The 27,566-nt window shown below is 34.7% G+C and overlaps 1 protein-coding gene across 1 annotated transcript in view; it reads right to left on the reverse strand.

Moving 5' to 3' along the window:
• The window catches only part of DPYD (dihydropyrimidine dehydrogenase), an 852,446-nt gene that overhangs the window by 811,608 nt on the left and 13,272 nt on the right, over positions 1-27,566 (reverse strand). The window lies entirely within an intron of this gene.

The following is a 27,566-nucleotide window of genomic DNA, read 5'->3' on the forward strand; positions in this document are numbered from 1 at the left end:
TAAGAATACTTATTGATCATAATATGAAGGATTTAAAAATCACATAAACCATACTGAAGACTCTTTAAGATAAATTTTATACATAGTATTTTTAGATGAGAATGAAATCATAAAAGATGCAGATTTTATTTGAGCGTGTAATAACAACACTCCCCATTTTAAGTTTTTAGAATTAACAAATTGCTTTCACATGCATTACCTAATTTAATTTAATAATAGCTACTATTATTTCAAAATTTTGGATAAGCAAATACATTCAAGGTGCTAAAGTAACCTATTTGAGATCTCACAATTAATATGCTAAAGGGACTGAATTAGAACTCAGTTCTTCTCTGTATTAAGCTTATATTCAAATTTACCCAAAAAAAGACTATATTTTACTATGACTTTGTGATGTACAAAAGCAGAAGAGAAAACCTTTTTAACTATGTATGCAAATAAATTAAATGTCACCTGAAAAACTCAATAAAGAATTAATTTCAAAGTACTGTCTTAAGAGAGTATTTAAAAGTAAACCACCAGAGGTCTTCCAAAATGATAGCATGAAGACTTCTTCAGATAAATTCTCCAACAAAATGTAACTGATAAAAATTAGTAAAAATAAGAATCCTTCAAAGTCTCCAGAAATCATCCTAAAGTCAAATAGCAAATGAAGAAACATTTGCTCAAGAAAAATCTACTAAGAATTGGTAAAAACAGTAAAGGCCTATGGCATTTGAAGAATGGCCTGCCCACCCCTCCACCATGCCACAGCTCAGTAAACAGAAATTCTACCTCAGGTGAGTGCAACCAAGAACACAAAGGTCCATCTGCCTCCAGCTTCCAGTTGAGTGCATGGTATTTCCCAGAGAAGGGCAGACTATTAGCATTTCTCATTCCCCCATCCCCCCCCCCCCAACCCACTATGCAGCAACTAAACTCCAGAGAGTGCAGCTGAGAAGGCAGGAGCTCCCTTGCTTCACCTAGTCCCCACTCATAGAGCAGAGGTTCTACCGCACATGCAGCAAACATGCCAATTACATGGAGGACTAATCACCCTCACCTTAATTTATTTAAGGTTTGGAGTTAATATACCAGGAGAAGCAAACTGAGATCAGAAGGTACTGCCTACACCAGTGTTCTGCTCATAACACAGGAGTGTCAATCTGGGAAAAGCAAGCCACTAAACCACCCCTAGCTCTGTAGCTGTGGCTCAGGGATTTTTTTTGCAGGGGAAGAGGCAAGTCATAAGAACAGGCAGCTCCCCCTAAAACAACTGACTTTATTAGAATTAGTACGTGGGGAAGTTCAAGCCTACGGCTACTCTCAAAAACAGTAAATAGTTTGATGACAAACAATTAAGAGGAGGGTGATAGCTTCATGAGAGCAATAAACTAAATCATAAGGCAGACAGTTTACCAGAGAGAACCAGGGAAAGAAATAGCTAAGAACAGCTCCCCTAGGATCACAAGAAACCTCAAAGACTCACTTCAAAAACTATTCCTGCAAGGCACCCAAATTTCATTGACTCATACTGTGCAGTAATTTATATTCAAGGACATTGTCAAAAATAATAGAGCAATCAGACAGCAATCAGTAGAAACCAAGAGCTGGGTGTAATACCAACAGAGGTGGGCAGTTTTAAAAAAAATAGGGGAAAAGGCAAATAAAGCCCTGATAAAACCATTAGCATCCCAGAGTTATTGTGCATACACCCAAGACTTCACTTTATGCAAATACAATCAGAGGTTCACATCTTGGGAGAAATAGAGTTCCCTAAAATAGTGCATCAAGTCACTAAACAAATAAGCAAACATCAATAAGCCCCATTTTAGGGGAGAAAGGCTACTATCCAGAATTGCTACAATATTTTATCTAAAATGTTCAATTTTTAATAAATAAAAAAAAGTTATAAGACGTTAAAAAAACAGGATTGTGTGACCCACACAAGAAAAAAAGTAAACAGACTCTGCCTTCCAAAGGGCACAGGTATCAGATTCAACACAAAGACAAAGCTTTATCTGTGGTATACTCTACCCAAGAACGGCAGAATCCACACTCTTCTCAGATGCACCCAAAACATTCTCTAGGACAGATCATATGCTAAACCATAAAAGAAGCCTCAATAAATTTTAAAATCATATGAAGTAGTTCTCCAAGCATAATGGAATTTTTATCAATAACAGAAAAAATTGGGGAAATTCACAAACAACATAGATGAACATAAATATTATGCTGAAAGAAGCCAGTTACAAAATATCACATATCATATGATTTCATTTATATATAATGTCCAGAATAGGCAAATATATAGAGACAGAAAGTAGGCTGCGCTTACCAGGGGTTGGAGGATTAAGGGGAAATGGAATGACTGCCAAAGGGTACATGGTTTCTTTCTGGGCTGATGAAATTGGCACTGGTGACAGAAACACAACTATCAATACACTAACAGCTTTTGAATTCTATACTTTGTATGAGTGAATTGTGTGGTATGTGAATTATATCTCAGTAAAGCTGCTATCAAGTAAGTAAATAAATAATCACCAAATACTACATTCAGGTTTTACTGTGTGCTGTATTCACTCTATTAAACATCCCTGGGACTTACTTTATTAGCCCAATATAAGTGAAAATTATTTTTAGTAATTCCTATACATGATTAACATGAGATTTCTTCAAAATTTACCAATTTAGATGTCTCTGTCTTCTGGATAACAAACACCAAATAGAGCTATGAGTTTTAAATGGTTTATTCCTTATGATGATATAATGCCAAAATAACATATTAATAAGAGCCAACATTTAAAAATATAACCTCATTTTTATACAAAAAAAGTTGAAAATACTTTCCTATTATACAATAAATGTGGTTTTTTGTGTAGTTATTCAAGCTTGAACCATTACTAATCTCATACATTAATTCAAACTGATAAATAAGAAGATGACATTTTTTAAAGGTAGTTATTGTGACCAACATTTAAAGAAAAAAAAAAAACACTGGGTAACAGGCAAGATGGGTCCATTTATTTTAGTTTTTATTTCACAATCCATATTGTGATAAATGATTATGTTTATCTATGTCAGCATAGTAATGTAATTTTTAAGAATAAACATTCTGAATGCAATTTATTGGCTGCTTATCACAGTAACTTTTCTTTTATATAGCATGAGTAGAAAGTATAACATAACATGACATATTGGGTTAACCTTTTACAGAAAGGCAGTGAGCTGAATTCAATGGATCTTGGGTAAAAATAAATTGGATTGTGGAGAATGGTTACCAAGAATTTGACTTAATGTCCCAAATGAAAAGTGATACAACATAAAAATTCAAAATATAAGTGGTTGAAGGCTGTTAAAAACAATTTTCCAAAGCAAAGACATTTTAAAAGTAAAAGTCAATATCATCAACAACTGAATAGCTGGCAGAATAATCCAGGAAAGTTCTAAATTGCATTCATCCTAAGAAATGATCAAAAACAGATCCTAACAAGGTCACAGGGCTCCCTCTCCCATAAATTCAGAATTTTAAGAGGCCTACTATGCCTTTCAGATATGGGGTATATTACTTATAAGGGGGGTTTTCTCCCACACAAAGGATCTGACCTTTGGTTTTTCCAATCATTTTTAGTAACACAATAAAACTGTACTAGTGATTCTAAAGGCAAAAAACAAAACAAGTAAAAAAAAAACTAAAAACAAAAAAAAAAAAACAGAATTTAAGAAAATTTCACTATACTATTTCATTTAGCTTAAGAAATGATAGAATATGATCCAAAGACAGATTTACATGTGAGATCAAAGCAGGGTTATGTGTTGTCACTGTGTTGTCTATCAACACTATGCTGGGAAGCATTGCATACAAACTAGAATTATGCATCTGAAGAGACTTTTCTTTACTCCTATAGAGGGCACAAAGAGGAGCCCAGATGGACTACAGTCACAGGCCCTCACTTCACAAATAAAAGTATTAAGTCTTAGCTTAAAAATACCAAAACAGCAGTATTATTTGAGCTTGAATTACAACTGTAAGAAGCCACTTGGCCAACACGTCCTCTTTCTAAAAATGTGGCTTTGTTTTATATCACAGTATCAGTTATCTAAACATAATGCATCATTAAGCTTCCCTCACACTTTGCATTTTAAATTATAAACAAATGTTTCCTCTTCAATCCTGGTCATTACTATAATTCTGAGCCATTAACATGTTACATACATACTGACATTTCAGATTTACAGGCTGAACTTGGTAAATTAGATTTTATCTTATTTAAACTATGCTTAAATTTTGTCTTTGATGGCTTTTCCTGAGTCTTCCATAAGTTGTCTCCTACTGCCCAATGCATCAGATAAAAATAAAAAATAAATATAAATAAAAGTAAAAAATCATGCTTTTCTCTTTTTCATAACTGGCATAAATATCTTCATTTCAATAAAACATTGTATTGTGCTTCCTTTTTTTCCCCAGTAAATATTCTCAACTAACAGGAAAACAGAATTATCTATTGATTAATGCTTTTGTTGAGCATTTGTTGCTTCATCTAGACAACAATCTAACAAATGTTGCTCAATGAAGATCTGAACTTTTCATTACTTACTTGCTTACCAGTCTCTTGCTTATAAGCCCCAATCTCAACCAATTATCTCACCCTTTCCAATGTCCATAATTAGTCATGGTGTAGGGTGAGTTTAAGTAAGTATCTTTAGGAATTTACAAAAGTGTCCTTGGTTCTTGGATAAGCTCAAAACTGCTGTGATCAGTCTCATCCTGGGTTGGGAGCAGAAGAGGAGTGAATGCAGCTTCATTCTGCATCCTGTTCCCACACTCAAGATTACTCTGAAGTCTTCTGAAAACCTCGGAAATTCATGCTAAGCAGGCCTAGTAAAGGACTCTCATATTTTAATTATTATTATTATTATTCTAATGCACTCTGTTCTTTGGCCAACCTTGACATTTCTTTTAGGTTGGAGTATCTTTCCAAGTAACTTTTTTTGTTGTTCATTTTACTAGCTCTACACAAAGGCCAATTTTCCTTTTATATACAATGTCTAAGTCACTGCAGTTAATAATCAATGAAGAAAGGAGTCTATGACAGTCCTAAAACTTACAACTTTCATTCCATTAAGTATTCACTAAGCAATATGCATAGTGTTTGAGGTTAAATTTGGGCTTAGGCCTTAATTCTACTATTTTTGCTGGTTATTTAACTCTCAATCCCTCTACTTCTTCAACAATAAAATGGTGATTAGCAATGTACCTTCTTCACAGGGTTGTTTTGAGAGTCAAATAAGACGATACATAAAACAGTCTAGAAGGTGCATGCTGTGAGTGTTTACTACCTGTCGTCAGTATATGACAGAACTAGATTTTAGGCTCCATTCAACCAATGTATATGCATGTTCTTGTACTGCCAATTTTGAATATATAAGAGGGAATCATTTTTTTAAGCACAGGAATATAGAAAAAGATGAAGGCAACAGGTGAAAAGGTAACTATAAATGAGAGAGTAAGAAAAAAATAAGAGCTGTATCCAGGTGAAACCAAATCATTGGTCCTGAACTTATCTGTTCCCTAAGCTCACAATTTCAAAGACAGACTGCCTGAAAATGCAATATGCTCTTCACAAATTAAAATGGCAGCATGGAAGGGTCATGAAATTCAAATACAGATGTTTTAAATCCATTACATATAAACAGAAATGCAGATATCATTTTATAATACACACAACAGTATATAACTCATGGACCTTTGTCCCAATATGTTTATAGGTGAATTCCCATTACATTTCCTTCCAGAGAAAGGTTGAACCAAAAGTGATAAATTTATAAAATATCAAAAAACTCATCAACTAGAAATGAATGAACCTTTTCAGAATACTAGTCATATTGCCTGGGAAATTTGATTCATTTATACTGAGCAAATAGTTAACTCAAATAAAATAGTTTATGCATCTTAAAACATCCCATTCATCATGTCACTCTTGCTCAACAAAGGAAGGTCAGCCACATGAAGTTCTTGTCTGACTTTGCAAGGCCCAGTATGTGACTCTGCTTTACTTATACACACCACACACGAGGCACCTCAGTGTTCTCTAAATGGAATAAATGTCTTTTTACTGTCTTTCAGAAAAGACTGAGAACTCAAACACAGAACCATTACTTACACATCTGATAGTAATCTCACAATTCCTAATATAAAACAGAACATACCAAAGGTGGTGACTAATTCTGACATAGACATTGTATTCTACAAGTCAGCTTGGGCTGCTGTAAAACAATCTCATAGACTGAGTAGCTTGAACAACAGATATTTCTTTTTCACAGTTCTAGTGGCTGGGAGTTCCAAGAAAATGCTGACCTATTCTGTTACTAGTGAAAGACCACTTCCTGGCTCACAGAGAGCCACCTACTCTCTTTGTCTTCATAGGACATAGAGAAACAGAGATCTCTCTTGGGTCTCTGCTTACAAATGTACTAATCCCATTATGAGGGCCCCACCCTCATGACCCCATCTAACCTAATTACATCCTAAAGGCCCTATCTCCAAATAATATCAACTGAAAGTTAGGGCTTCAACACATAAAATTTAAAGGGGACACAAACATTTAGTCCATAATTGTCATGGAAAAAATTCTACTGTCTGTGGAACTGTGCAAATGTTGTAAATACTGGGCATTAACTTAAAAAATAGCTTTATGTTAAGATTGCAAATGGTACCACATTGAGTTTCCATTTTTATTTAGTCAAGAAGAAACCTTGGGGGTGGGCGGTTGATAAGCAAAATGGATGAAGGAGAGTGGGAGGCACAGGCTCCCAGTTATGAAGTAATTAAGTCACTGGGATGAAAGGTACAGCATAGGGAATAGAGTCAATGGTATTGTAATAGTGTTGTATGGTGACAGATGATGTGCTCACTTATGGTGAGCATAGCATAACATATAGACTTGTGGAATCACTGTTGTACACTTGAAACTAATGTAACATTATATGTCAACTATACTTCAATTAAAAAATGGAAGAAACTTCAGAATAAACAAAAGCAGAATATTATGGCTTGCTTAAATTTTAAAGATAAAATAAAAACAATATTAACAAAGAAATTAACAATAGCCATAGGAATATCAAAGCATTAATAATATATATACCAATTTATATACTCCATATATTTTCATTATAAAAACAGAAAATAAGGTATCATATGCAAACACCTTGTGATATCAAACATATTTTGAAAAATCAGAACCTACATGATCTCACTGTTCACAAGTTCAAGCACTACACCAGGCTCTGTGCTGACAGCTCAGAGCCTGGAGCCCACTTCAGATTCTGTGTCTCCCTCCCTCTCTGCCCCTCCCCCACTCATACTCATACTCTGTCTCTGTCTCTCTCTCAAAAACAAACATCTAAAAAAAATTTTTTTAAATCAGAACCTATACTACTGTGATTTTCTTTAAAAATTTCACTACTTTATTCATAAACTGTTTACTTAATATAATGTTACAAAATATCCATCCACTACATATTTAAATAAAAGCCAATACAGTATTTCAAAAAGACATAACTATGAAAATCCATGCTAAAATACCATTTTGTGCTGGCAAGAGCTGAATATATATATGAATCTACATATATAAATCCAAGAAAATATTAAGAAGGGACAAAATTGATAAGGATTATTACATTACCATAAAAGAAAAAAATTCACCAGTTCACTGGGTACTTATGAAAATTCATATTTTAGAATTTATGCTTTTTCATTCAAGAATAATTATTTTATCCCCAAACTTGCTTTACAGAAAATGGTCTCAAGGTAAAATAAGCTTTAGAGAGTCTTTTTAATTAATATGAAAACTACTATGACTTACCTTTAATCTACTAACATTTATGGATAGGATACACTTGCTTTCAAAAGAGCTGTGTTTACAAGACCAAGGGTCATTTTAGTTCAAGAGATGTTAAGTGTATACCTGCATGCCAAAGATAAGCAATACTGGCCAGCAAACAGAAAAGCTGGAAAACAAAATTTAAGAAGAAAGCAGGAAATAGAGTCTTGGCTAACTGAGTTTTGATTTTTTTTTTTTTAATTAACTAAATTGAATAAGTACCATGATTTTCATGTTCACAAAAAAGTAATAAATCAAAGATTGACTAGTTGCCCTTCATCCACGTGAATAAGAGCAAAAAGAAAACATATATGGACTACCAAGTGACTTATATCAAAAATAAGAACTAAAATGATTTTTTAAATGATCTATGAATTTTTTGGATTTCTTAGAATGAAGGATCATCATAAGATACATTTTCTTTTGAGAAGGGTAAGAGTGGAACAGAGTGTATGGCAAGTTAGGAAGTTGAAATATAACCAAGAAAATGAAACATGTGAAAACACTTATTATTATGCTAAAGGTCTTGGTTTAATTCTTAATTCTCCATTATTTTTACAGAGTATTCAATACTATGTTAATTCACTTTTCTATCCAGAAACTCATCTGCTTTTGTCCCTGACATCATGGTATGAATACCATTCTTTCTATTCACTATTTTTACTTTTTGTAACTTCCATTTCCCCTCCTGACAACAATTAAGGGTTCTTGAACCTCTACTAAATGCCTTCCACTAATGATTACTTTTCTAGAGCTGAATTTTATATCTATATTCCAAACCCTGAGATCTCTGCCTTGATCTACAGTCATCCACTTCACTGGATGCCAAATAGTCCACTTGTATGTTCTATCATTATCTCAATTCCTTAATACCACAAATAATGCATTGTCTACCCCCTCAACTTTTTAACTCCATTTGACTCCTGCCAATACCACCACTTCTCTAGTAAAATAGTCTTCATACTGTGTCAGTCAATAACAACTACTTCTTTTGTTCCTTAAACCCACATAATGCCAATCAGTGTTAATCACATCTGGGCTGCCTTTGTATTTCCTATTTCTCCAACCTACTGCAGATCCTTACTGCAGAATGCTTGGATTGTAATAGAATAGTACTCTCCTTATTGAACTATTCACCTCAAATCTGTGCTTTCTTCTCTTTCCTATATGACAGTCCCCATATACCCATATAAATGCATGTGTGCGTGTGCACACACAAAGTTTAAATGGCTCCCCATTACATACATAATACAAATAAAAACTATCCCGTTACTATACAGCCTCATGCCCACCTATTACTTGAACATACCTTCACCTCACCTATGCATTGTTTATTGAGTGTATGTACATCCATACCTCTGCTGGCATCACTCTCTAGATGTAGGATACACCCACTTTGTTAGTTTAAGTGATAACTTTTAAGTTATAACTATGAAATATTTCCTCCAAAATTAAAGAAGCACTGTCCCTTTCTCCATTTAGATTGTATCCACAAACTTGTAGAGAAACTAATGTCATTCATTTGCTACACATGATATATGAAATAATCGTTCATATATATATATATATGCATATATGCATATATATATATATACATATATATATATATGCATATATGCCCTCTCCCATCAAACTGGCTACTAAAACCCTCAAAAGCAAGGATATATTTTATATATCCCCCTGTCCTCAAAACAAAGCATACTTCATCAGTGAAAATTTGCCAATAAAAACACTGTTAATGGAAAATTTTTCTTAGCAGAACAATAACACCAAAAAGCAGCAAGAAACTTCCACTGGAGAATAAAATGACCTTAATGCTGCCAAACCAAACAGAATTCTGTTTTCTTCTTAGTGTTCATTCTATTGCAGAGGACAAAGAGAACACCATTCAGTACTTGTCAGCAGTTATACAAATTTTAAGCCATATAATCATTAACTTCTCCAAAATGGGAAGTCAGTGTTTTCCTCACTTTCACTGAAGGGTTTAATCATGCAACTCACTTGCTGAAGCAGCAGTGAAACACTTTGGACTGAACCTTGAAATCTGTGGTAATATAAAGTCAGCAACAAGTTCTGACAAGAAAACAAATGAATTACTTGTTTTCTGCTCTTCAAATGTTCTGAGGACAAAATTTTGGATTTTATTATATAACACAGACACTTCCAACATGTGAAAGACATGGTCCCTACAACAAAGAAGCTGCAGACCACTGGAGACAGCAGACATGCCAAAATAAAAATAAAGTGGTTTGAGTACGTTCGTAGAGTGCTGCAAGGTGCTCAACCCAGAAGGTGAGTCTAGGAAAGGCTATATTTGGAGGACTTATGTTTTTAAAAATTTATATGTAGTGGGGCACCCTGGATGGCTCAGCAGTTAAGCATCCGACTCTTGATTTCGGCCCAGGTTATGATCTCACAGTCATGAGACAGAGCCCTGTATTGGGCTCCATCTGAGCATGGACGTTGCTTGGGATTCTCTCTCTCCCTCTTCCTCTGTCTCCCCCGTCAAAAAAGTGTATCTAGTACTCTTTAAAATAAAAAGGAGATCCTTGAAGCAATCTCCATTAAGAGAAAGTATGATCTTTTTTTTGCAACAATAAAAAGCCAGAAAATACCTAGCAGAAAGAGAAAAGTTAAATTCCAGTCTGTCTACAGTCAAGTATACCTATACCTACCGTGTCTGTATATAGCTTGACATACATACCTATCAAAAATCATGTTTGAAAGGATTTTTAATGATATGTAAAAAATACTGTTTTTATAATGCAAAGTTTTTAAAAGAAGGAGAAATTGAATCTATATCTGAAATCAAAACAGTTCTATTAGACACAATTTTGCATATTAAATAATATTTTAAAATAATATAAAATTCATGTACATAATTACTATTTAAGCCACTTTTGTTCTCTAAATTAACAAGTGATATATTATATTCTTAATTAATGCCCTTTGAGTGCCTACAGAGAATGGTCTCCATTTAAAAAGCAGTATTAGGTACTGGAAAATATTCAGTATGAAGTCAGATCAAGATACTGTATTTCAATTCTTTAACAAAAATGACCTAGGAGCATTCCAACTTATAGGCATTAATATCTCACTTTAAATAATTTAAATTTAAACCTAAAGCAAGATATAAAGAAATGATGCCTCTTGTACTAATCTTCATTTATAATTAAATACTACTTGACCTAAACTGGTTTCCTTCCAAGGATAAATAAAATTAACTCTTTGCATCTACTTTGGGGCTTCTGGATTTAGTATATTTGAATTGGAATGGACTGTAAATATTAACATTTGACTGCCTATCCTAATTCAGAAATCCAATTCCAAACACTCATTGAACTGTATCACTCAAATTTATCAAAGAAATACAACAAAGTTTTAGTCTCTTTAGTATACATAAGGCTTACATAAATTAATAAGAAAACAAAAAAAATGCTAATAAATAAGAAAAGGGCAAAAACACTTCACAGAGGAATGCATGCATATTTCTAATCTAAGAGGAACAAAGAGAGAAATGTTCAGCCACCCATTGTGTCTTCACTGCAAGTAAGTCTCTGTTTCTGTCACCACTGGAAATGCTCTTGCCAAGTCTCTGATGATGATCACACTGCCCAGTACTTCTCTTTGTGCTTATGTCCTTACACATTTTATTTTTTTTCATGTTTACTGCCTTTTTTCAATTTTTATACTTTTATTGAGATATAATTCACCACACAATTTACCCATTTAAAGTGTTCAATTCGATGGCTTTTAGTATATTCAGAGTTGTGCCACAGTCATCATTATAAATTCTCATCAATGCCCCCACAAAATTCATAGCCATTAGCAGTCACTTTCCACTTTCCCCAAACTCCCAGCTTCAAGGAAACGATTAATCTACTTTTGACACTACAGATCTGTCTATTCCCTTTTTCCAGGTTTACTGAGATATAATTGATAAATAAAAATTATATTTTTAAGATGTACAATGTGGTGTTTTATATACATGTATATCATTAAATGAGTACCACAATCAAGCTAATTAACATAACCAACACTTCACAGCTACTGTGCTTGTTTATTGTTGTTTTGTTTCATTTTTGTTGGGAGAACATTTATAAATCTATTCAGAGTAAATTTTAAGTATACAATAGAGTATTAACCAACTAAAATCACCATGCTGTACATATTAGATCTCCAGAACTTGTTCATACTGTATAAATGAAGGTTTGTACACTTTGGCCATCATCTCTCCATTTTCTCCACCCCCAACCCCTGTAAATCACCATTCTACTCTCCACTTCCATGAGTTTGACTTTTCTGGATCCAAGGTATAAGTGACATCATGTATTATTTGTCTTTCTATGCCTGGATTATTTCACTTAGTATAATGTCCTCCAGATTCATCCATGTTGTCTCAGATGATAGCATTTCCTTCTTTTTATGGCTAAATATTCCTCTGTGTGTGTGTGTGTGTGTGTGTGTGCGTGTGTGTGTGTGTGTGTGTCTTTCTTTATCCATTCATCCACTGATGGAACTTGGATTGTTTCTATATCTTGGCTGTTACAAATAGTGCTGCAATGAATGTGGGTGTGCAGGTATCTCTTCAGATGCTGATTTCTATCCTTTAGAAATATACCCAGAACTAGGGTCTCTCAGTCATATGGCAGTTCCATTTTAAAATTTTTGAGGAACATCCATAATCTTTCATAATGACTGTACCAATTTACATTCCCACCAACAGTATGCAAAGTTTCCCTTTTCTCCACATGTTTGCCATCATTTGTTACCTTGTCTTTTTGATAATAGCCATCCTAACAGGTGTGAGGTGATATCTCAATGTGGTTTGATTTGCATTTCGCTAGTGATTAGAGATGTTGAGCATATATGTCTTCTTTTGAGAAATGTCTATTTGGGTACTTTTCCCACTATTTAATTGGGTGTTTTCTTGCTATGGATTCGCTTATTCCAGACATGACACATAAACAGAATTACACTATGTGGCCTTTCTTATTTCTCCACTTAGCACAATGTTTTCAAGTTTTATCCATGTTTCATTTTACTTTTACATACATTAAAATTCCACACTATATGTATTTTTTTTGTTTAAATAGTCAATTGGCTTCTAATGAGATTTAAAAAATAAGTAAAAATCATACATTCATCCATGTAGTTACCATTTTTGCAGTTTCGTATTCCTTGATGTAAACTCATATTTCTACCTGGTATCATTTTCCTCCCGTCTGAAGGACATGGCTTCCTTTAACATTTCTTACAGTGCAGGTCTGATGTTGGTAACGTCTTTCAAATTCTGAAAGTCTTTCTTCACCTCTATTTTTGAACACTAATTTCATTGTTATAGAATTCTAGGTTGAGAGTTTTTGCTTTTGTTTTTTCTAGTACATCAAATATGTTACTCTGTTATCTTCTCACTTGCATTGTTTCCAAAAAGGAATTCATTTTTGTCCTTCTGTACCTAGTGTGCCTTTTTTCCCCCCTCTGGTTGTTTTGAAGATTAAAAAAATTGTTTTTAATATTTATTTATTTTTGAGAGACATAGAGAAACAGAGTGTAAGCGGGGGAGGGGCAGGGAGAGAGGGAGACACAGAATCCAAAGCAGGTTCCAGGCTCTGAGCTGTCGGCACAGAGCCTGACGCTGGGCTAGAACTCACCTAACATGAGATTATGACCTGAGCCAAAGTCAGAAGCCCAACCGACTGAGCCACCCAGGTGCCCCAAAATATTTTTTACTTTGCCACTGGCTTGGAGTGATTTGATTGTGATGTGCTTTGATGTAGTCTTCTTCATGTTTCTTCTGTTTTGGCTTCATTGGTCTTCTTGGACCTATGGATTTATTTTTCAAATGTGTCTTCTGTCTTCCCACCCCTCTACCTCTCCTCTCCTTGGGTGATTCCATTTATATGTATATTAGACCACTTGGAAGTTGTCCCACAGCTCACGAAAACTCTTTTCTTTTTTCTCTCTGTTTCATTTTGGATGGCTACTATTTCTGTGTCTTCAACTTAATTATCTTTTCTCCTATAATATCTAATCCATTTAGAATCTTATCCAGTGTATTTTCTTTTTTTTTTTTTTTTTTTTCAACGTTTATTTTATTTTTGGGACAGAGAGAGACAGAGCATGAACGGGGGAGGGGCAGAGAGAGAGGGAGACACAGAATCGGAAACAGGCTCCAGGCTCTGAGCCATCAGCCCAGAGCCCGACACGGGGCTCGAACTCACGGACCGCAAGATCGTGACCTGGCTGAAGTCGGACGCTTAACCGACTGCGCCACCCAGGCGCCCCAAGTGTATTTTCAATCTTAGACATTGTAGTTGCCATTTCTAAAAGTTCAGTTTGACTCTTCTACCTTCTGTGTCTCTATTTAACTTTTTAAACATACAGAATACAATCACAATAACTGTTTTAATGTCCCCTGATAATTCTAACATCTGTGTCAATTTTGTCAGTTCTTAATTTGTTTCAGTTCATTGATTTTTATCCTGATTATGGGTTTTATTGTGTACTTCTTTTCAAAGATAGCTGGTAATCTTTAATTGGATGTCAAGTATTGTGGATTTCACTTTCGTGGGTGGGGGATGTTTTTGTAGTCCTAAAAATACTCTTGAATCTTGTCTAATATATTTCATTTCTTTTGTTTTACTGTTTCGGGTAGAAATGTGTGCAGGAAAGGGTTAATGCAGTAGGCCTGAGTTGCTCAAATTCTGCACATTCCCAAAAGAGGCCTATTTCAGAAGTGGCTCTTGACCCACTCTTAGCAACACTCTGTCTGACAGAAGTGTTGGTATGCCTGAAGCCTTGAACCACGCTATACCAGCTAACTAGAAAGTTTAAGTTAACAGTGTGGTTGATGATGAATATCTGATTTTTCTCTGGTGGTCAAATCTTGAAGCACTATGCCTACATAACTAACACCAAATAAAAACCCTAGAGACTAAGGCTTGGGTCAGCTGTCCTGGCTGGAATACTCCATCCATGGTGTCATACATTGTTGCTGAGAGAACTAAGCATGTCTCATATAATTCCATCGAGAGAGAATACCTGGAAGTTTGTGTCTGATTCCCTCCAGACTTTGACCTGTGCCTTTTCTCTTTGTTGACTTTGACTTTAATCTATCTTTTCACTGTAATAAATTGTAACCATGAATATAAAACCTTCTGAGTTCTTTGAGTACTTCTAGTGAGCCAGTGAGCCTGAGAGTGGTCCTGGGAACCCCAGAAACAAAATGTAAAACAATTCCCTATTAATTCACCTTGAGCAGAAGTGGAAGCAGAGACAGGAGTACTTTATTTTAATGGCCACTCCTTCCCACACAGAAACTATAGAAAAGTTCTCAAAATGGCAACAAAGTGATATCTCCACTCACTTTTATATTTAACTAAGGGCCAGCCAGTAAGATATATTTGGACATCTGGGTCTTTGGGGAAGTCTCATTAAAAGGAAGGATCACACTTCTTTTTCCCTTCCTCCCTTCTTTTGGAGCTCTGACTTCCAACTTGAATAATGGGGTACACTTGAGGATATCAGCACAGAAACACAGAGACCTGTTGAAAAGTGGTGCCTGGGTGGCTCAGTCAGTTAAGTGACCAACTCTTGACTTCAGCTCAGGTCATGACTTCACGGTTTGTGGGATCAAGCCCCATGCCAGGCTCCATGCCAATAGCACAGAGCCTGCTGGCGAATTTCTCTCTCTCCCTCTCTCTGTCCCTCTCCCATTTGTGTGTGCTCTCTTCCTCTCTCAAATAATAAAAATATTATTTTTATATGTCCCTCTCTCAAATAAATAAAAATAAACATTAAAAGAAACCTGTTGACAAGAAAAAGGTGTCACATGCCCTATACTACATCTCTCTAGACTTTACATGAGCGAGAAATAAATTACTGCCTTGTTTAAGCCACTTCCATTACTACTTTCCCTACAATACACCTCATATTCTGGTTCTTACAGTGTCCAAGGTGATTCTAGTAGCCAACTAGGTATGGGAAGCCCTGATAATCCAATCAACAAGGGAAAATATTCAGAGCCAGAGTGTATGTAAATGTCATAAAGAAAGCATTTGGCTTATGTACTTAAAAGACAAATGGGAAATCACATCAGCATAAGTTAGTATTTTTCTTGAAATCCATCAAAATGTCAAAAATCCTAAACCAAAAATTACTCATTTCAAAAAATGATCAATGGAAATTTTGTTGTGCCAGCATAGAAAAAAATGATTCATTTTAATCTCCATTGATTGACTGCTAATAGCTTTCTCCACTTTAACTGACATGAATTTTTTACAATGTGGCACAATGATGTGAATAAAAATTTACCTGATGTTCCTTTATTAACTGTTTTCTGGAAACTTTCCATAACTATCCCCTGTATACAACTCTCTCCCTTCAATCCACACTCCCAAAGAAACTGTGTTAAACCCCTTCTACCAGGCTGTAGCAGATAACACACTTCTGTACTCTCAAGATATACCCATCTCTATCAATATTCTCTGACTTAACTTCAGGATTTGTTCTCAGCCTTATACATATTTCAAATAGGAATCCAGTTTAACTCCTTTTCCTCAAAATTGTATAATGTCTCTTATTTAAAAAAACAAAAATACTTAGATGTATTTTTCTAATGTTTTTGCACTGGATGATTGTTTCTAATAGCTGATGTTGAACAAGGGCTTCCAGTATGCCAGACACCTTTCTGAGTGTTTTTCAAGTTGATCATCACAAGAATCCTATGATGTCATTAGTATTATTATTGGCAGTTTACAGGCGAAACCAAATCATGAGAAGGTTAAAGAAGATCCTAACCCACTATGTTGGCTTCAGATTCTAGACTGTTAATCACTACTCTGCACTTCCTCTATGGATTTACAATCCATTGTATTATCTACAATAATAATACCTTCATATTTATTTTAACGTATAGAACTTAAGGACTGCTGTATATTCATTGTAAATACTGAAAAAAGCTTTTCATTGGGCAAATACAATGTAAACAAGAGCTGAATTAAATCAGACTTAAAGACAAGTCTATCATCTACCCATTAGCCACAGCATCTAACAAATTTCCTGATACACAATGCTTATGTGTTGTTGATTTAAATGAAAAAAAAAACAAGCAAATCTTAGAAATGTTGTTAAGAAAGCTCTAGCAGGACTTGATGACGATAAATACAGGCTGTGAGTAGACAGAAAAATAAGTGTACCTCCCAGGTCAACAATTTGGAGATTACAAGAAAAACCGATGACTATAAATGGTAATCACAGAAAATAAAAGTTGGGATAAAGAACTAGCTTAGTTCTCTTGAACTAGAATTGAAAAAAAAGGTTCAATTCTTTTTGGCACATTACTTAAATATTGATGGCATTTACAAATGATATATAAGCTAAAAAAAATTGACAGTGAAATATAGCATGTTTCAGTGTCTTTCAATTGTTGGATCTGATTTAAGTCCAGACATCTTATCAGAAAAGCTTCCTTAATTGTGAAGGAATCACAGATGCTCTAGTCCCAAAAATACAGTTTATATCTCAGAAATGCCAAGTAACACTACTGCCATTATAATAGAAATTATATGCTTGACACTTTCAATGCACAAAATGTTTTCACACACATTATTAGATCACGTATTCCAAATGAAATCCACACCTTCTAAAATTTTCTGTATGTGTGCCTGTCTGCCCCACTAGACTTTGAGCATATAGTGACTAGCTATGACTCATCTCAGTATCTTCAGCACCTTGTATGAGGCATAGTATAAAGAATGCTTGCAATTAATTGAACTGCAACTCCTTAGAGTGTTAGAACCATAAGGGACCATAAGGGACCTCCTTTTATGGAAAGACCTAGTACAGTGGAAAAGACAACCCAAATAAAGGGCAATAAAAATCAGGACAGACTCCTTACTCCATTACATCACCACACTCATACAAATACTACTATGAAGGTACTCTCAAATATTTTGAATTATCCACTAGTTCACATCACCTCTGACCCTACTTCTGATTGGAAACCATATCTAAAAGAGGCATAACAGTTCAGAAGTTCAGTGTTTCAGATTTATTGGATAAAGCTAGATTTCTTTTATTTCCACAGGAAAGATTACATAACCCCTATACTTGAAATAATTCTGTAAGCATTAAAAGTTTTCCATTGCATTAAAATACTCTTAATCTCAAGATGAGTACATTATCACCATCACTTTCAATACAAAGCTTCTTACACTTCAGCTGTCCTTTTACAGATTCATACTGAAAATAAATTTTAAGCAGAATTAGATTGTTGTGCAATGAGTAATAATTTCATTAAATTAATAGCATTCACCTTCTAGTGAGATTTCTTTATTACTTTATTCATAGAATATTTTGTAAAAGAAGCATACTAAACAGAACCATTTACCTTTTAATACTATCCTTAAATAGGGCATACCACTAGGAAACAATCAGCTATTATTCCCTATTTCAATCTAAATAACTGTAATAACTTCCAGGTGTTTGATAAAAGGCACTTCCCATCACTATATAGATCCATACTTTCTATAAGCCTTACTGGCACTTAAACTTGTTCAAAGGTATAAACATTTTTCTCGAGGATGATAGATATTAGGCTGTAATTAAGGTTATTGTGCTGGCATAGAAGATAATTTGACTTAATGGAAGACATTCTGTGATGGAAATTAACAAGTTTGCTACATAATTACATAACAGGATTGATTTTGAGCAACATTTGTGCTATTTACACACTAAGATTTAAGGAAGCAAAGGCTAGATGATTAACAGATCTCTTGTAGTATTTACTATGAAGTGAAATAAAAACTCAAAGGACTAGATACAATTTGTTTAACGATATCACAAAGAATGCAGTATCTCAGATTTCTTTTACCTTAAAATTTGTTACAATGAACATCACATATTTTTATGGGAAAGAGTAAAAAAAAATTTTTTTTTAATTAAAGCTTAATTTAACCATCCTAAAAATACAGATTATGGAACTGGATGAACCATTTGATAACTTAAAAAAATATTTAAATGGTGTTTCTTACAATTTGTGAGTCAATTCCAAAGTAAAGCTTCCATTACAACCAGAAGCTTGTAACAGGCAAAATATATTAGTCTAGTAAAATAATATCTAACACAGGCAAGGCTGTGGAAATGTCTCATGTTTATTAAACTAATTCTATCATTAACATAGCAATATGTTTAGGATCAATTATATCTTTTTAAAAAATATTCCTTGGTAAACTTTTCTTAGTAGTAGCTTACAATTCATTGTTTTCACTTTCAAGCACATTATTTGGTCATTTAAATTAAACTACAAGAGAGGAAACCAGAAATCCATTTAGTGCTTTAAAATTTAAACCTCAAGTGTCCTTTTAAAAATAAGTGTACTTTTCCAAAACTGCTAGGCAAATTGCCAAACACAAAAAGGAAAATATCCAAAAATCTGATAAATACAAAGTGAAATTGCACTAGTAGAGGAATTAAAAACAGAAATAGCTACAAGTGTTGCCTCTAAAAAAAAAGAGCTGGGAGAAGATGGGGAGGAGTGCAGAGAAGTCAATGGTGTGCGAGAGCCAGCTCGAATGGGCTCTGGAGAGCTGAGAGTTAATATCTCTTTCAAACTCCACATTTTCAGGGCTTAAAATCTGCCACAGAGGAGATATTTACCCCATGGTAATTAGCAAACACTACAAATCAGGGCTTTCCTACTCTTCACTCCCAATTAGTTGTTTACCAGTGTGTCACTGGTAAGAATAGTAAAGGGCACCATTGCTTTTCCTTAAAAGCTCTTCTTAATTTATTTTTTAATTTTTATTTTGCGTATTACACTGATTTATAATGCAGTAAACTGCATTATACTGACAAAAATTAAACAACATTTAAAGATGCCATTATTAAAACAATGGGATAATTCAGAGATCCACAAGATTCACTGGGCAGGTAAGCTAATCATAATGTTTCAGTGATAACACCTTAATAATAATGGAAGGAATTCAAAACTCCTTATCAATCTAAAGTAGTTTCCATGAATATTAAAAGACACTGGTGAGCTTCAGTAAGAACATATGAACTTTTATAACTAGTTAATGTAATTTAATTTCCCCCAGAAAAATTGACCCAAAAAGTAAGTTATCAAACTATCAAGTATACTTAAGCCATAGGTTTTTACACAGGTATACTATTTTAAAATTGATAAACTACATAATTACACAGATTCTTGATTTATTTCATTTTCAGATTAACTGAGAACTAGACAAACTGCTTTGTATTGAACATTGTACTGCAAATTATGATTCTACAATGTGCACCTCTAAGTATTTGCCATGACATAATTAATTCAAAATTGTATGGCACTAAAAATGTAAAAGGGGCAAGGTTTAATTTAAGTTAATATGAATTAGTCATAGATATACCCTTTAATTACATTTTTAATCCTTGAATATGAACTGGTTGTCTTGACAGTGATATTATTGTTACACAGTAGAATGTAAAATGTCCTCAGTGAATCAGGTTTCTAACACATACCTAAATGTACAGAAACTATAGAAGGAAATATATATATATATATATATACACACACACACACACACACACACACACACACACACACACCCCAAACCAACTCTAGCCTTTTAGCCCATTGTGCCTATTTCTTTTTCCTAATTTTTCCAACAAATAATATGTCCTGTCAGAGGTCAAAGTAGCCTGGAAAAGGGCAAAACTGGTCAGTTGACATCATATTGAGAAGTGATTGATGACATCTCATCAGCTCCCTCCACTGCAACCATCTGGTTTGTGGATTAGAAGCCATTCATACCTTAGTTCATTTACACATGTGAAGGACTCCTTGAAGAATCCATTATAAAATATCTTATTGAGAAATTTTGTGAATGCATACAGTGGGAAAAAATGAGGTAACATTTGAAGGACTTCCATTCCCATACTTCTTTGATTCCTCATTTTCTTGTCATGTATTTTAATGTCTGAATAAACAGCAATGTAAAATTGGGTTCATATTCACAGTTTTTAGTTTCCAATTCACTACTGACTCTAATCAAACCGTTTAACCTTTCTATGCCCTTGGTTTCAACATTTCTGAAACTGATGCATTTTTGTAAGGCTGGAAACATGTTCATAAGTAAAGCAAAAGAGGAAAAAAATGTTGTGAGTGCACAGACTCACATTCATCCCTCTTTAACCTAACTCTACCACCCCTATACTTACACCTGTCTTACACCTGACCCATTTCAGCCAGAGCAGCCCTCCTCCTCCTGTCTCTAAAGAGAGACACCTAACTCATTTTTGGTCCTTGAATTACTAGAGATCAAAGTGAAGGTGGGAGGAGACTGCAACAAAAGTTACATGAGTTTCTTTATTATTTATTAAATAATATCAAAATAACACTGTAAAAGTAAATCATTAAGCTTCATGAATCTGAATTTACAACATGTAGACTTTAATTCTAACACCATAATTCTGAACCATCACCCCAAAGCACTCTTTACTTTCTATCTTCATATATAGTTATTTGTGAATTTGCCTCATCTTCCATTCTGATATCATAAGCTCATTCAGGAGAGACACATTTATCTTTCTAGCCAGTCCCCACATATACTTAATGTAGTGCCTAGGATACAGCAAGTACTTAATAATTACTTACAAAATTAAATGGTAACTTAAGCTTTGGAAAAAATATATTCAATGTTTATTGTGGATTTTTAAAATTATCTATGTAGTTCTTTGCCATATTTGATAATAAACATCTTTTCCTTTCAAATAAGAACCATACATGTCTATAAGTTAAACAACTTTATGATAATACCAGCTTACATTTGCATTTATTCTCAATTCATTTGTTCCAAACAAAGTACTATGAGGTAGATAGGAAAAGAATCATGATCTCTATTTCATTGATGGGGAAATCAACTTAAGTTCACAAAGCTAAGAAGTGCCAGAACTAGGACTTAAATAGCATATTTAGAACTCTTTAAAATATGACATTTAACCCTAATTACTTCCTTAAACTATGAATTTGAATGTAATAAAGGTCTCTTCTCTTACAAATGTTAGATATCACCAGCCTTACTATCCTTACATCTGAACTATCTTCCCTCCTTTCCTCTCTTCCCTTCCACAAATATTACAGCTTCTTTGCAATTGAAAACCAAAATCTGTATTTGCTTACAAGGGCTGCCATAAAAAAAATACCACAAATCGGGTACCTTAAAACAACAGAAATATATTATCTTACAGTTCTGGAAGATAGACGTATGAAATCAAGATGTCAACCAAGCCATATGCCTTCTAAAACCCATAGGGGAAAATCCTTCATTGTCACTTCAAGGTTCCAGTGTTTGCTGGAAATCCCCAGCATTCATTCCTTGGCTTAGAGAGACATGATTCTAACCTCTCCCTTTGTAATCACATAGCTGTCTTTCCTCATATATCTTCACATCATCTTTCCTCTGTGCTCTATTCCTTATACCTGTGCTCTTGTTATCCATCAATTCCTTGGTCACCACACCACCCTCTATCCAAACTCAGAATTTAAATCAAGTTCTCTGTTTCACACCCCACTGTTCTTTAAAGCAGTCTTGGTGACTTCAGCAGCCACCTGGACCATCCAGCATCTGCTCCTTACTCAACCATCTCACCACCAATATTTTTTTTCCTTCCACATCACCACAGACACCCTCTCTCCTGGTTATATTCTTGACCTTTTTATTATTAGTTATCACACCATCTCCAAGAGCTTTATTTCAAACACACCACTCTAATCTTCACCTCTTCCACCTTCATACTCTCCCACCTTCCAACAACTCTTTGACTTTATTGAGGCCACGAACCCATTGAGCACATCACATCTGGCATTCTCACTACTCATTTTCCTATCCTGACTTCCTTCACATTAGATTCCATGATCCACCAGTATGACTTCTTCACAACACCTTAATTCTATTCCTTCTCTCACACCAACGTTATTGCCCAAGTAAATCTTAACCCAATTAACTACTCTTTGTCTGAACCCAAGCAGTTAAAAGTGGCTAGAAGAGGGGTGGCTCAGTTGGTTAAGCAGCCGACTTAAGCTCAGGCCGTTTGTCATCTCATGGTTTGAGAGTTCAAACCTCACATCAGGCTTTCTGCTGTAAGCACAGAGCCTGCTTTGGGTCCTCTGTCCCCTTCTCTCTCTGCCCCTCACCTGCTCGCTTGTTTTCTCTCTCTCTCTCTCAAAAATAAATAAACATTTTTTTAAAGTGGCTAGAAGAATCCACAATCACATTCACGTTAATTTCTTAACAAATTTCAATTGGAAAACAAACTTGCCTAACAATCCTACTATAATTCCTTTTTACTTTCATTCTCCCACTTTCCAGAAAGTTTATTCATACATTCATCCGTTCTTAAAATTTATATCCTGTTTTCCTCTTACCCTCTGTTAATGCTATTGCCTCACACTCTTATTGAGAAACTAAAAACTGTCAGATGGGAACTCCCTCTTCTTCCTACCACCCACTATAGCACGCCTCTGCCATACATCTGACTCTAATGCTTATATTATCAATCCTATTCCCCTTCACCAAAAGAATCTCTTTATACAGGTAATTATCCCTTCTATGTCCTTCAACAGTGGTGTCTCTTTCTATTGGATCTCTTTCCATTAGTATATGTCCATGCTCTATTCTCCCTCTCCAGCTACTTCCCAATTTCTGTGTTCCTCTTTAGAGTGAAACTTTACCCCGGAAATTTCTAGTGTCACTGTCTCACTTCTCTATCTCCTGTTCCTTTCTCAATCCATCCAAATTGGGCCTCTTTCTCCAATAGTTATTATTAAATTCATAATTTCTCCATGTTACTGAATTAAAAGGAAACTTTCATGCCCTCAATTTACCCTCTCAACAGCAATGTAGAGAGTTGACTATACCACCTCTTTCCTCCTTCCTTGGTTTCTGTGATACCACGGCCTCCTGGCTACTTTTCCTTCTTCTAACCTCCTAAATCTCCAACTCCTTGTCTAGCTACACTGTCTCTTAGTGATTTTACTCAGCCCCAGGATTTTACACATCATTTTTGTATCAATAATTCCCCAATTTCCATCTCTAGCTATGATTTCTTTATTAACCTCAGATACTTATTTCCAGTTGACTACTTGATATCTTTACTTTGGTATCTAATAGGGATTTCAAACTTAATGTCATTAAGCAACACTTGTATCTCATACATCTGTTATTTCTTTTTGCCCCTCAGATAAAGTTCAATCCCACCTCTTTAATTTTCATTCTTTGTTCTCAAAAGCTATGGCAGACTCCTTCTGGTACTTCAGGTTTAAGTACAAATGTCACCTCCACGAGGAGGCCTTCTCTGACTGGCCAAATAAGGGAGGCCCCACCAGTCATTCTGCATCAGATTATTCTGATTTACTTTTACCAAAGTTCATGATACTACTGAAATTACCATACAGTTTGAAATTTTTACTGCCTTTTATTTCTATACTGTAATGTAATTTTACTGAGAGCAGAAATCTTTTGTCTTGTTTGTAGGCATATTTCTAAAATCTAACTAGTGTCTAGCACATAGTAAGAAATTAATATGCATTTTTGAATATACAAAAAAGTTAAACTTCTGTGTTTAAAACATCAAAATAGAAGATAATCAAAGAGATAGCCCATTGGAGTCAAAAAGGTAATTGGTAGCCATTATTAGTATTAGAGGCAGTTAGGCTCTAACAGGATGTATGGAGGCCAGCAAAGAGGAAGTAATGGCCAGCTACGGGGAAAGTCAGAAGCCTATCCTGGTAGCACTCCAAAACAAAGCCACAAGAAGCTGGATCAAAGGAAACAGGCCCAAGATGGCTGACAAAGTAGGCCAGAAAGCCAGGACCAAGCAAGGTAGGAAAGGCATGAAACCCTACTTCCAAGAAATCCCCACCTCCTTGTTAACAACCATCAATAAAAGATAGAAACCCAAACCCCAGCACCCACAGCACTCTCTGTCTCACTCTATCTCAAGAGTGTACCTTCACTTTAATAAACTTTCCTGAATGTGTTGCTATCCTCTATGTTTTCTCTGTCCCTCAATTTTTTCTCGTGACGAGACCAAGAGACTTCAGCGACATCTTTGGAGTAGGCTGGGTCAAAGCCTCGAGGCATGGGGTCTCCCCAGTTCACCCAGTAACATTAGCATTTTAATATTTAGTGTTAATTGCTTATTTGCTGAGCCTATTAAAAATGATGAGTATGTAGTATTTCCTTCAATCATACAACAATCCTATGATATAGGTACTTTTACTGTCCCCATTGTACAGATGAGGAAATAAAAACACGGAAAATTGGAGTTACTTGCCAATGTCAAAAACTAGGATGTGGCACAGCTAGGATATGATGGACATTAGCACTTTAATTCCAGAGTCTACACTCTTTTTTAAGTTTATTTGTTCATTTTGGGGGAGGCGGGAGAGGAAAGGAGAAGAGAGAGGGGGAGAGAGAACCCCAAGCAGGTTCTGCACTGACAGTGCAGAGCCTGATGCAGGGCTCAAACCCACAAACTGTGAGATCATGACCGGAGCCAATATCAAGAGTCAGACGTTTAACCGACTGAGCCATCCAGGAGCCCCCAGAGTGTACATTCTTAATCACTAATCTGTGCTACACTTTCATTTTAATTGAAACAAACAATAATGATCCATTATATACTACATTATAATAAATACTATAATAGATCAAGTCTACTAGTCCATTGCTGCTTCTGAATTTGCCTGAAGTTAGTTTAAGTGGATAATATGTTTCCAAAAGAGTATTAATTTTGTGATTTTATAATTCATTAGCATCTAAGTTTCTTAAAATCTGTGATATTTCTACTTTTCTTTTGTATGTGCGTGTACTTTATTACTGAAATATAATTGACTTTCCATATTATATGAATTTCAGATGTACAAAATAGTGATTCAATAATTATGTACATTATGAAATGCTCACCATGAAAGTATACTTATCATTTGTCATCATATAAAGTTATTACCATATTATTGACTGTATTCCCATGCTGTAGTTTTCTTCCCCATGAATAATTTATTTTGTAACTGGAAGTTTGTACCTCTTAATCCCCTTCACCTATCTTGCCTATCCCCTCTCCGCCCCACCCTGGAAGCCACCAGTTTTTTCTCTGTATTTATAAGTCTGTTTTTTGTTTGTTCATTAGTTTTGCTTTCTTGGATCTACATATAAAGTGAAATGATACAGTGCTTGTATTTTTCAGTCTGACTTCTTTCACTTAGCATAATACCCTCTAGGTCCATCCACATTGTTGCAAATGGCAAGATTTAGTTCTTTTTCATGGGAAAGTAGTATTCCATTATGTGTATATACACCACATTTTCTTGATCCATTTATCTGTCAACAGACACTTGGACTGCTTCCATAATTTTCTATTGTAAGTAATGCTGCAATGAACATAGGGGTTCATATATATTTTCATGTTAGAGTTTTCATTTTCTTTGGATAAATACTCAGAAGTGGAATTATTGGATCATATGGGATTTCTATTTTTAATTTTTTGAGGCTACACCAATTCACAGTCCCACCAACAGTGCACATCCATTCTTTTCTCCACGTCCTCACCAACACTTTTTTGTCTTTTTGGTACTAGTTATTCTGACTGTGTGTTATTCTAGTTATTCTGATAGCTCACTGTGGTTTTGACTTGCATTTCCCCAGTGATTAGTAATGCTGAGTATCTTTTCAGGTATCTGTTGGCCATTTGTATTTTTTCTTTGGGGAAATGAATATTCAGGTCCTCTCCCCATTTTTAAATTGATTATTTGTATTTCTGGTGTCCAATTATATGAGTATGTATATTTTGGATATTAATCTCTTATCAAGTATATCATTTGCAAATACCTCTTCCATTTAGTGGGTTGCCTTCTCATTTTGTTGATGGTTTCCTTTACTGTGCAAAAGCTTTAGTTTGATGTAGTCCCCAATTGTTTATTTTTACTTTTGTTTTGTTTCCTGAAGAGACAGATCCAGGAAAATATTGCTAAGGCCAATGTCCAAGAGATTACTGCCTATGTTTTCTTTTAAGAATTTTATGGCTTCAGGTCCTACATTTAGGTCTTTAACAATTTTGAGGTTATTTTTGTGTATGGTAGTAGAAAACTGTATGGTTCAGTTTATAGAGTCCAGGTATCTCATCACCATTTATTGAAGAGATTGTCTTTTCCCCATTTTGTATTCTTGCCTCTTTTTGTCATAGATTAATTGACCATACAAATGTGGTTTTTTATTTCTGGGTACTCTATTCTGTTTCATTGATCTAAATGTCTATTTTTGTGCCAGCAGCATACTGTTTTTGTCACTACAGCTTTGAAACATAGCTTGAAATCTAGAATTGTGATACCTCCAGCTTTATTTTACTTTTTCTTAAGATTGCTTCAGGATCTTTTGTGTTTCCATACAAATTTTATGATTATTTGTTCTATTTCTGTGGAAAATATTATTGGTATCTTGAAAGAGTTGAATCTATAGATGGCTTATGGTAATAAAGACATTTCAACAATATTCTTCTAATCCATGAGCATGGTCTATCTTTCTATTTATTTGTCTCATCTTCAATTTATTTCATAAATGCCTTATAGTTTTCAGAATGCAGATTGTTCATCTCCTTGGTTAAATTTATTTCTAGGTATTTTATTCTTTTTGATTTTATTTTTAAATG

This window comes from Leopardus geoffroyi, chromosome C1, assembly GCF_018350155.1.
Source record: "Leopardus geoffroyi isolate Oge1 chromosome C1, O.geoffroyi_Oge1_pat1.0, whole genome shotgun sequence".
Classification (NCBI taxonomy): Eukaryota; Metazoa; Chordata; class Mammalia; order Carnivora; family Felidae; genus Leopardus; species Leopardus geoffroyi.